We start from the raw sequence: 10,139 nt of genomic DNA on the forward strand, positions 1-10,139 counted from the left end.
AATATATGTGAGTGGGTATGTATGTATATGTGTGTGTGTATATATATGTGTGTATGTATATCTGTTTGTGTGTGTATATATGTGTGTGTATATGTGTGTGTATATGTGTGTGTGTGTGTCTGTATGTGTGTGTGTGTGTGTGTGTGTGTCTGTGTGTTTCTGTCTATCTCTGTGTGTCTCTGTGAGACACACAGAGTTCTAATGTTCCTTCTTGCTTTCAGTTGAAAAAACTTGTTTTTTTAAATTTAATTTCTGATCGTTTTTTAAATAATGCTTGGAAATCCGGCGCCCCCTTCATAGAAATGTCCCTTACCCCAAAGAAACATCCTCCACGGAAAGATTCTCCCGAGTAATCCCCACCTCCTGGCCCCCCCACTAGAAAAAATCCTTCCTGAAATTGTCTGTATACTTCCCAATAACCAATACTATATGTAAACAATGGGCAAAGTTCATAACTTCCACCCCTTCCCCCGGGAACTGTGGGGGATTAAGTCATCCTAAAAAACATATTTATTAGGTTTTCGACTATGTTGAACAAAATGGCTATCTCAAAATTTTAAGTGGGTGACTTTGAGAAAGAAATGAGCGTGGGAGGGGGCCAAGTTGCCCTCCAATAATTTGGTCACTTAAAAATGGCACTAGAACTTTTAATTTCCGTTCCAATGAGTCCTCCTACAATATTCTAGGACCACTGGGTCAATACGATTACCCCTGGGGAAAAGAAAAAAAAACAAACAAAAAAAACAAATAAAAACGCACCCGTTATCTTTCTTCTGGCAAAAAATGCAAAATTCCACATTTGTGCAGATAGGAGCTTGAAACCTCTACAGTAGGGTTCTCTGATACGCTGAATATGATGGTGTGAATTTCATTAAGGCTCTATAGCTTGTAGGGGGTCTTTTCTCCTTTTTTCGAAAATCAGCCAAATTTTCTCAGGCGCGTAACTTTTGATGGGTAAGATTAAACTTGATGAAACTTATATATTTGAATTCGGAATTAAAATTTGATTCTTTTGATGTGTCTATTGGTACCAAAATTCCGTTTTTTAGAGTTTCGGTTACCATTGAGCTGGGTTGCTCCTTACTTACAGTTCGTTACCACGAACTGTTTGATAAAATTGATGTCGACATCAATTTTATTAAATTTTATTAATTGGGAATTTTTTTTTCGTTTACTGAGTTTCATTTACAACCGTCTAGGGCTAAGCGGTAAGCAGGTCGTCCTCGTTTGGGGTGGAACGATGTTATAAAGAAATATTTAAAGGAAATGGGAACTACACGTGGGGGGTTTAAAGAGGGAGGCTTTGAATCTATTTGGATGGAGGAGAAGCGTCCGTAGCTGTGTTTGGCCTCTGGCTGCCTGGTGCTGCGGTGAGTTGTTAGTAGCAATAGCAGTAGTCATGTATTTTATGAATTTTGTTGAAGTGACGATTAATATTTTGCTAATATATTTTACATGGTTCTTAAAGGTTAAATTTTCATTAATATAAATTCCAGGGTACTTATCTGACGTCGACTATTTAACAGTTTCCCTCTATTCAGGGTCTGTGAACTTGTATAGGTCTGGCAATGCAAAAGCTAAACAATCGTTAAAAGTCGGGCGTGATTTTTTTTATAGATTTTAAGGAAAAGTCGATTGATTCCTCGAAGTTTCTAAAAAAACAGATTGTTTCTAAATATTCTTATTTTTGAATTTTCAGTAAGGATTTTCAAAGCCACGAAGGCAATGTATATTGCAGAGCATGCTACCAAGAGCATGTATACCACCAACCCCTCATACACCAACCAAAAATGAACACCAATGAAGCTACTCCATGGCCGATAGTAAGTTTCTTCCTTCTGTTTTAAATTAAATAAAAAAAATAAATTTTTAAAACTGAAAGTAAGGAGCGACATTAAAACTTAAAACGAACAGAAATTATTCCGTATATGAAAGGGGCTTGCCCCTCCTCAACGCCTCGCTCTTTACGCTAAAGTTTTTTATTGTTTAAAAAAACAAAGTTGTGAGACAGAGTCAAACTTTAGCGTAAGATTAAGTGGGGATAAGTGGGGATTATCCCGCTAAAGTCAAACTTTAGCGGGGATCAAGTCATCGTAAAAGACACATTTATTAGATTTTCGACTATGCTGAACAAAATGGCTATCTCGAAATTTTAATTGGGTGACTTTGAGAAAAATGAGCGTGGGAGGGGGCCTAGTTGACCTCCATTTTTTTTGGTCACTTAAAAAGGGCACTAGAAATTTTAATTTCCGTTCCAATGAGCCCTCCTACGATATTCTAGGACCACTGGGTCAATACGATTACCCCTGGGGAAAATAAAGAAAAAAAAACACAAAAAAAAAACAAATAAACACGCACCCGTGATCTTTCTTCTGGCAAAAAAATGCAAAATTCCACATTTTTGTAGATAGGAGCTTGAAACCTCTACAGTAGGGTTCTCTGATACGCTGAATATGATGGTGTGAATTTCATTAAGGTTCTATAATTTGTAGGGGGTCTTTTCTCCTTTTTTCGAAAATCAGCTAAATTTTCTCTGGCGCGTAACTTTTGATGGGACTGGGAGGGGGACTTGTTTTAATGTTTTAACTTGTTTTTCACCGACTACAAATTCATCCACTGGGTCTATAGAGTTATTACCACGTAGTGCCTCATTTATCACTTGCCAAGTTCCCTTAACATCACCGGTTATATCACGAAACTTCTCTGAATAATAATGTATCATTGATGACCTTCCGAGGGAATTCACATTGTTCCAAATTTTCCTAAATTCTTCAAGGTTTCGTTGCATTGGAGAATCCAGGCACAACTGATAAGGTCTGTTCCGTTCACTAGTTTTTTCCAAAATTTTATTCGTCACCCAAAGATTCCTTGGGACATTTTTCTTTTTATGAACAACCTTCACAGGGCAACGCTTACCATAAATAGGTGACAATATTTTAAAAAAAGCGTCGAACACCACCGATGTGTTTTCTTTTTCATTCATAACTTCCCCCCAAGAAACTATACTTATCTCTTTTTGAAACTGTTTAAGGTTTTCCGGCTTAAGATCCCTAACTGTTATTTTCTCCATTTTAAAAACCTTTTTTCCAGTGTCCCGAATTACGCACGCCAAAGGAAGATGGTCAGAACCTGGACATATGATCACGTCGCAATAGCTTTTTGGTATAAGGTTCGCCGATTAATAAATATTATCAATAAGGGTAGGCAACTGACTAGTAATCCGTGACAGTATTTCTGCTACCGGAAAAAATTGTGCGACAACATAAGATTTAAAAAATCGAGGTTAGAACTACTTAAATTAAGAAGATTAAAATTAAAATCACCCATAAAACCCGATCTAATTTCGTCGCCACTGTATCAGAAATAAACTTATCAAAATCGCAAAGAAAATCCTCCAGATTAGCACTAGGTGGCCGGTATACTAAACAAACGTGTGTGTATATGTGTGTGTGTGTGTATATTTTTTAAATATATTTTTTAACTAAAGATTAAGGCTTTGGTTAAGGCTTTTTGTCGCGTCAGCTCTTGCTAAACCTAAACGTAAGTCATTATTTTTTCCTTCTTCTGTAGTTTTTTTTATTCTATTAGATTTGCATTACTTATATTTCTTTAGGTAAATATTTACCAAATCATACTATTGAGTAACAACTAAAGTGAATATACTATTCGATGTTTTTTTTATGCTGATTACGAATAGAACAATCATTTCTATCGGAAACGAATTTTAGCCATTCCTGTATCAATTAAAAGATTCTTGGGTTTATAGTAGTGCTGCTGTTGATTTATAAAGTAAAGTTCACCCTCTAGTATTGCCTAAACTTAATCTAAAGCTTAAAGTTAGGAAAAGTAACTACCTTCTTGGAAGCTATGACGCTGGTAGACAATTTCCAGGAACATCTGAATACTAAACTGACGAGTTTACTGCTTGTTTAGCCGTCTTTCTGTCTCTTCGTTGTGCGTTAGTGTTTTAAATTCTCCAATCCTTTCCTACCAATCATGGAGTATTTTTGGGGACAAGTTTCATGTATTAATTTGTAATCCTTTTAGAATATTTTTTTTCTTAACAATAAGGACGACAATTTGGGCAGTTTAAAGTATTAAACATTTACCAGATTGGATCACGTTTGTTAATCAATTGGGTCAAAGTTGAACTTCCTGCACTTTCAAGATTATTTTCACTTCTGTTATTGTGCTACTATAAGAAGACGCAAAAGCTAATCAAATCCATTATTTTTAAACTTTAAAACTACAACTTTAAGACTGATTCTTTAAAGCTAAAATAACACTTGAACTTCCAATCAAATGAGCCCCCTCCAAAGTTTAATGACCAACCCTTCAATATGAAGTGCTTCTGGGGAAAAAAATAATAATAATAAAACATTGTAGCCAAGTGGCCTTTACTATAGACAACAACTACCTAGGTTTGTGAAGTTGTCCACTGGATCGATCTTCTCGTTACCCAACATCGCCTTTTCACCATCACTTATTCCTAGTCTTAACATTAACTAAACATTAATTTAACATTAATAGTCTTAACTTCTTAACATTAATTTTCAAACCTTCTCATCAGGGACGGATCTAGAGCAAAATCTTGGGAGAGGCCCAATTTGACAAAGACGCCAATGAGAAAAATCTTGGGAAGGAGGGCCAATGCCAATAATTGTCTAAATTGACAAATTTATTCTAAGAAAAGAGTGAAAAAGAGAAAAAAACAAATAAAGAGGGCGCCAGATAAAATCAACCTCCCCCTCCTGGATTCGCCAATGCAAACATCCGCCAATGAAATATATAATAAACAAAATCTACTACAAACGAGAGTTTGTAGTAGTTCTCCTCCCCTAACTATAAACCTTCTAGAGTATGTTACATAATTTGTGTGTCAATAAGCTGCATGAAATTTTTGTTTAAACTTAGCTTTTTAAATTGGTTTCTTTTTTCAGGGATTCACCATTCATCCGCCTTCTCAATTCTTTTTTCAGTCCAGTCGCCGCCTTCTTTGGGTTATATCTAGTAATTTGAGTTATAGTTTAGTAGTTAAACACAATTACCGGGTATAATCTAAAGGCAGCTTATTCTGAATTTTCCTTTAACTGTAGTATATTTTTCAATCATAAGACTGGAGGGGGGGGGGAATTAGATTAAATTTTTAATTAAAATTAACAAAAGGCATTGTTCTTCTTATTTAATTATACCTTGATAGTTTTAAATACCTCCGTTTCCCTATTTTTACATTGAGGCCGAAACAGTTTGCTTCTGGGTGGCTTTCAACGGCTTGCCAAGACCTGCACCAAACTGAGACTTCACCATCACAAGCCATTGGACAAATCATGCTGCCTTCACGAAAAGGAAAACCAACTATATACATTTTTATGTTTCTTTCAAAATAAAATAGTTTTGTAAACTTTATTTTTTGGCCTCAATAGCATTGTTCTTTTAAATCAAGGTTTTTTGCTTCAAAAATAAATTGATTATATTTTTATTTATTGCTTTTGATTTATATTTTACATTTTAGCAGTATATTTATATAGGGTAGCTCCAGTTTTGATCCAGATTGAGTTTGCTTTGGATTGATTGAAAATTAAGATCTCCGGAAGTACAAAATAAGAAGTGTTTTACTGTGGGCCCGTGCCTTCTCTAGTCTAGCAGTTTTAAGTGACATTTTTTGTCAAGGAATAGATGTTTCCTTGTTTGGAAGAACAGGAAGATAAGACTGCACACCAAGACTAGACTAATTGAAGCAACAGTGATGATAGGGGTCAAGCATGGTTATGAAGCTTGGGCGCTCCAAAAACGGAGAAGGGGTGTGTGTGTGCTGGATATCTTCCAGAGAAAATTTAAGTACGGATTGTTTTGGATGCCGGACTGACTAACCACATCTCAAACAGTGAACATAACACAAAATGTGGGTCAATCCCTCTTTCTGGGGTCATGCTGAAAGAAAGGTTGAGATGGTTAGGACTCGTTTTTTGGAATAAGGATGACAGATTGTCCGAGATCGTCATTGTTGAAAAATTGTCTAGGAACAAACAAAAAGTAGGTCACCCACAAAGTGGGTTGGAGAATGTCCTAAGGAAAGATTTAAAGGACATGGCAACTTCCTGGGTGGGTGTAAAGAGGGAGGTATTGAAGAGAATGAGATGGAGGAGGAGCGTGCGTAGCTGTTTCGGTCCCAGAGGGTTTGAATTCTAAAGTGAGTTAGTAGTATTATTAGTATCAGTAGTAGCAGTAGTAGTAGAACAAGAACATATGTTGTAGAATATTTTCGTTATAAATAGAGTTAAGATTTTTCAAAAATTGTTCAGCTTATGTAAGGGGGATAAGAAGGAGGGATAGAGCCTCACAGATCTTGCAACTGTGGAAAGGGAACAGCAGCTTTTTGGTTGCTGTAAAATACTTTTTAGTCATTTAAAGATCCATTTTTATGAGTCTTCAACAGAAAAACAGATGCGAGCTATAGTCATTTCAAAGTGGTTGATAAAGCCCGTCATACTAGTTACCGAATAGTAATATTAAATCCAATTTAACGCTTTTGCACATTTCGTCTTTGGATGGAGACATGGACGTACTGTGAATTCTGAAAATACCCCCGCAGAAAATACAACCCCGAAAAATACCGGTAAATGAAGGGTAAAAAAGTGTAATCCAATTGCCTAAATTTGTGCTTTCCTTGAACCTTCAAATAAATAAATAAAAATTTTTAGGGAGGGGGTCAAAGTGAATCTATGATCTCTCTTCATTCGCTTGAATAGCTTAGGATTAAGCCTGTAATACAAAGACTAGCTTCCTCTAGTTGCAGAATATTTTTCTGTTCTTCATGAGAGATTATATTCTCATACTTAACGGCAGAAATTTTTGTAAGGTCGGGGACGGGCATTTTGAGTGCTGCTAGGAAATTTCCCAGGAGAGGGTTACGAGTACTAGTAGGTGCTTTGTTTTCATCAAAATTTAAATAGGAATATTTCTCATTTTCTTAATCATAAACACTTTTTAATACACTCTTGTTTACTAGGGGGCATTGACCCCGTTTCCTCCACCCCCCCCCCCACCCTGCTAGCGTCCTTGGGAGACATCCTTATAAAAAATATTTCTTAGAAGAATTCATCCAGAAAACTATGGCATTGCTATCCTATAGTCATTTTTGATCGTTTAGACCCTCCCCCTCCATATTCTATAACGAACATAAGCTATTCCGTTTCTGAAGAAGACTGTCTCCTCCTCATCTCCTCCTATCTACACTAGAGGTTGACCTTAGAACAACTGCTCCAGCAGATGTGCACTCATAAATGATTTTAGTATAGCACTTTAAAACTTTGAAGTAAAGAGTGGGGACTGTGCTGGAGACAGCCCCCTCACATATGGAAAAAATTCAGTTTGTTTTATCTTTTAGTGTTGCTCCTACTTTTTATTTAAGAATAACCATTTTTTTAAATCAATTTGAAAATCAAATAAAAATTGACTGTTTTTTTTCTTGAATCATCGTTACCTAAAAGTCAAACTAAAAACGAACATGAATAATCTTGTAAATGGAAGGGGACCACTGTCCCCTTAACAGCTCACTTTTTAGGGAAAGTTTACCCACCCCCGCCCACTTTTAAATTTTTAACAACGAGCGCTCCAACGCAAGAGCAAGGTATAAAAGTTTTGTTTCGTGCATTAAGAAGTGAATACTTATTTATTTGTATCTGCTTTCTAATGATACAGTTGTTCAGTTTGGAGATTGTGAAAGACGATCTCTAAATAAAACACTTCTTCCAACTAGCTATTAACTTTAGTAGAGATAGGAGGGGATTGCAGGAGGTGGCAGCACCCAGCGATTATTGCTGTTTATTTTTTAGGTTTTAGTGATGCCTTTCTTTCATTTAAAAAAGAAAAATGCTGTTTTTGGGTGGTTTTCAATAATTTGTTTACTCCATTTTTTAGTTCATAGTAATGACGAATTATTATGGAGCTCAGTTATGCATATCACTTGGCACCTTTGAAGTAGTGCTGAAGAAGCAGAAGTAGTACTGTTTTCTATATTTTTGGGAAGCAGCCTCATTCTGGAAGAAGTTTAATTTTTTTTCCTCATTGACGTTTGATCATTTTGCTGGTTTTTATGATTAAATTTTATGGGTAGTTTATGCGGTATTATGGGTTGTCTATATGGTTGGTATTATGGCATTTTGTTGAAAGTTTACATGGTAGTAGTAGTAGTAAGTAATCGGATTAACGACGCTTCTTAACTACTAAGGCCCCTAAGCCGGCCCGGCAGTGTGTTGCAACAGCCGGGTTCAATCTATGGATCTTGTATTATCAATCTAAGCTCAAACTGCTAAAGTCCCAGCTACAACTACTAAGGTCCCCGTGGAACGACGTAAGGGCCCTGCAGTGTGTTGCTACAGCCGGGTGTGATCTCTGGATCTTATTTTGCTGAGCTCAAACCCACAGCGTCACGGCAGGACTAGTTTACATATTACGGGTAATCTAGAGATCATAACAAAAGTTCAAGTTTTCCTTTTTTATTATAAAGCACGTTTGAGAGAAAGAGCTATGGGAGTTTCCACGGGAGTTGAAGACCAACAAAGTTTTAACTACTGTTTTGTAGGACTCAAAGTTTATGTCAGAGAAGATTTTCTAAAGTCGTTCCATCAAGCATTTTTTTTTTTTTTATCTTCAGACTGAGTTTATTCTTTAGTGTTGAAATATATTTCCAGGTAATCGCCTAGCGGTTTAAATTAAAGCCAAACAGTGCTTAACATTTGCGACGGTTCCCTGGACGGTTTGCAAAATATTTTTCTAGATTAATTGATGTGAAAATATAAAAATTCAAAAAGGAGGATTTTTCAATGAATTCGAAGGTGCTACCATCTACTTTTTGAAGCCAATTCTGCTTCTATTCACTTTGCGATTCCATTTTTCTTTTTTTCTTCGGAGATGAAGTAGAGGAGTGGTGTCACATGCATCTTCTAAATTTTAATAGTTTTCTAATCACTAAATATATTGAAGCTTTCTCTGTTCTCTTTCTTAGTAATGATATTAGACACTTTTTCATAGCACGACAGTCAATTTTTAACTCAGGGAGCGACAATTTCGTCAACACGGATCAATTCTCCTTGAAGAGCTGATGAATAAATATAAACATCATTATTGTGCAAAAACTCGATCAACATCTTGAAAGTTTCGAAGGGTTGACAACTTCTTCGTTGTGGTGTACACCGAAACAATTAGCTAATAACTATATTAAAAGAGAACTAAGGCTTGGTTCGTTGCAAGAACAAGCAGGAGGAAAAAACATAGCCTCTCTATTCGCCCCTCCCCTAATTCTTTTGTTAAGGGGATTCTATACCATAAAGAACCAGCTTGTGGAAATAAGATATTGGAAGGGTAAATTTTGTTTTTTCGATCAAACGGAGCAGAATTTTCTTTTTTAATTCAGGAACGAGTTGTCCCTAAGAACTTTCTAGTATACCTGCTAGGAAAGTGCCAAAAATTACCTCAAAAGAAATGTCATTTGATCGATTTGCCAGCTGTTCGAATTTTCTGTGGTGCAACTCACTCTGATTGAAAACTTTTCCTACAAAATTTTTTTGTCTTTTCAAACGAAATTCACAATCAATGCACAAATTCTTAATAGGTTTCAATAATAAATAGTCCCCTGGGAGAATTCGCCAATGGACCCTTTGCCTTTAAGACAGTGAGCCGACATTGAGCCTAATAAATGATGTTTAAGGCATCAAATCCACTTAAAACTTAGGCATATTGCACCTTTTCGCAAGGATTATCAATTTGTGTAAGTGAAGAGCCAAAGTAGGCTAGGGGCACACCCCTTTCTACCCACGCCCAGCCTACTTCTCGTAAAGGGGAGGTTTTTTTTTGCACCGCACTATATATTTTGAACTTTTTTAAAATAAATATACTGGCAAATTATTTTTTGAAAACAAATCAACAATGATAAAATAGAAAAAAGCCATTTATTTTACCTAACTTTACAATACTTGTAAAACTTAGGTCGATGTTAAGGCACAACGTATACGTTAAGTGACTAGTTCTGATGATGGAGGGAGGTGGGTTAGAAATATTGAATAATTTCGACTTGACTCATCTACTTGGTTATCAACAGTCCTACACATAGTTCTCTGTACATGTATACACACATGCAA

Source organism: Artemia sp. Qi Xiang Cuo, chromosome 1, assembly GCF_049724085.1.
Source record: "Artemia sp. Qi Xiang Cuo chromosome 1, ASM4972408v1, whole genome shotgun sequence".
NCBI classification, from domain to species: domain Eukaryota; kingdom Metazoa; phylum Arthropoda; class Branchiopoda; order Anostraca; family Artemiidae; genus Artemia; species Artemia sp. Qi Xiang Cuo.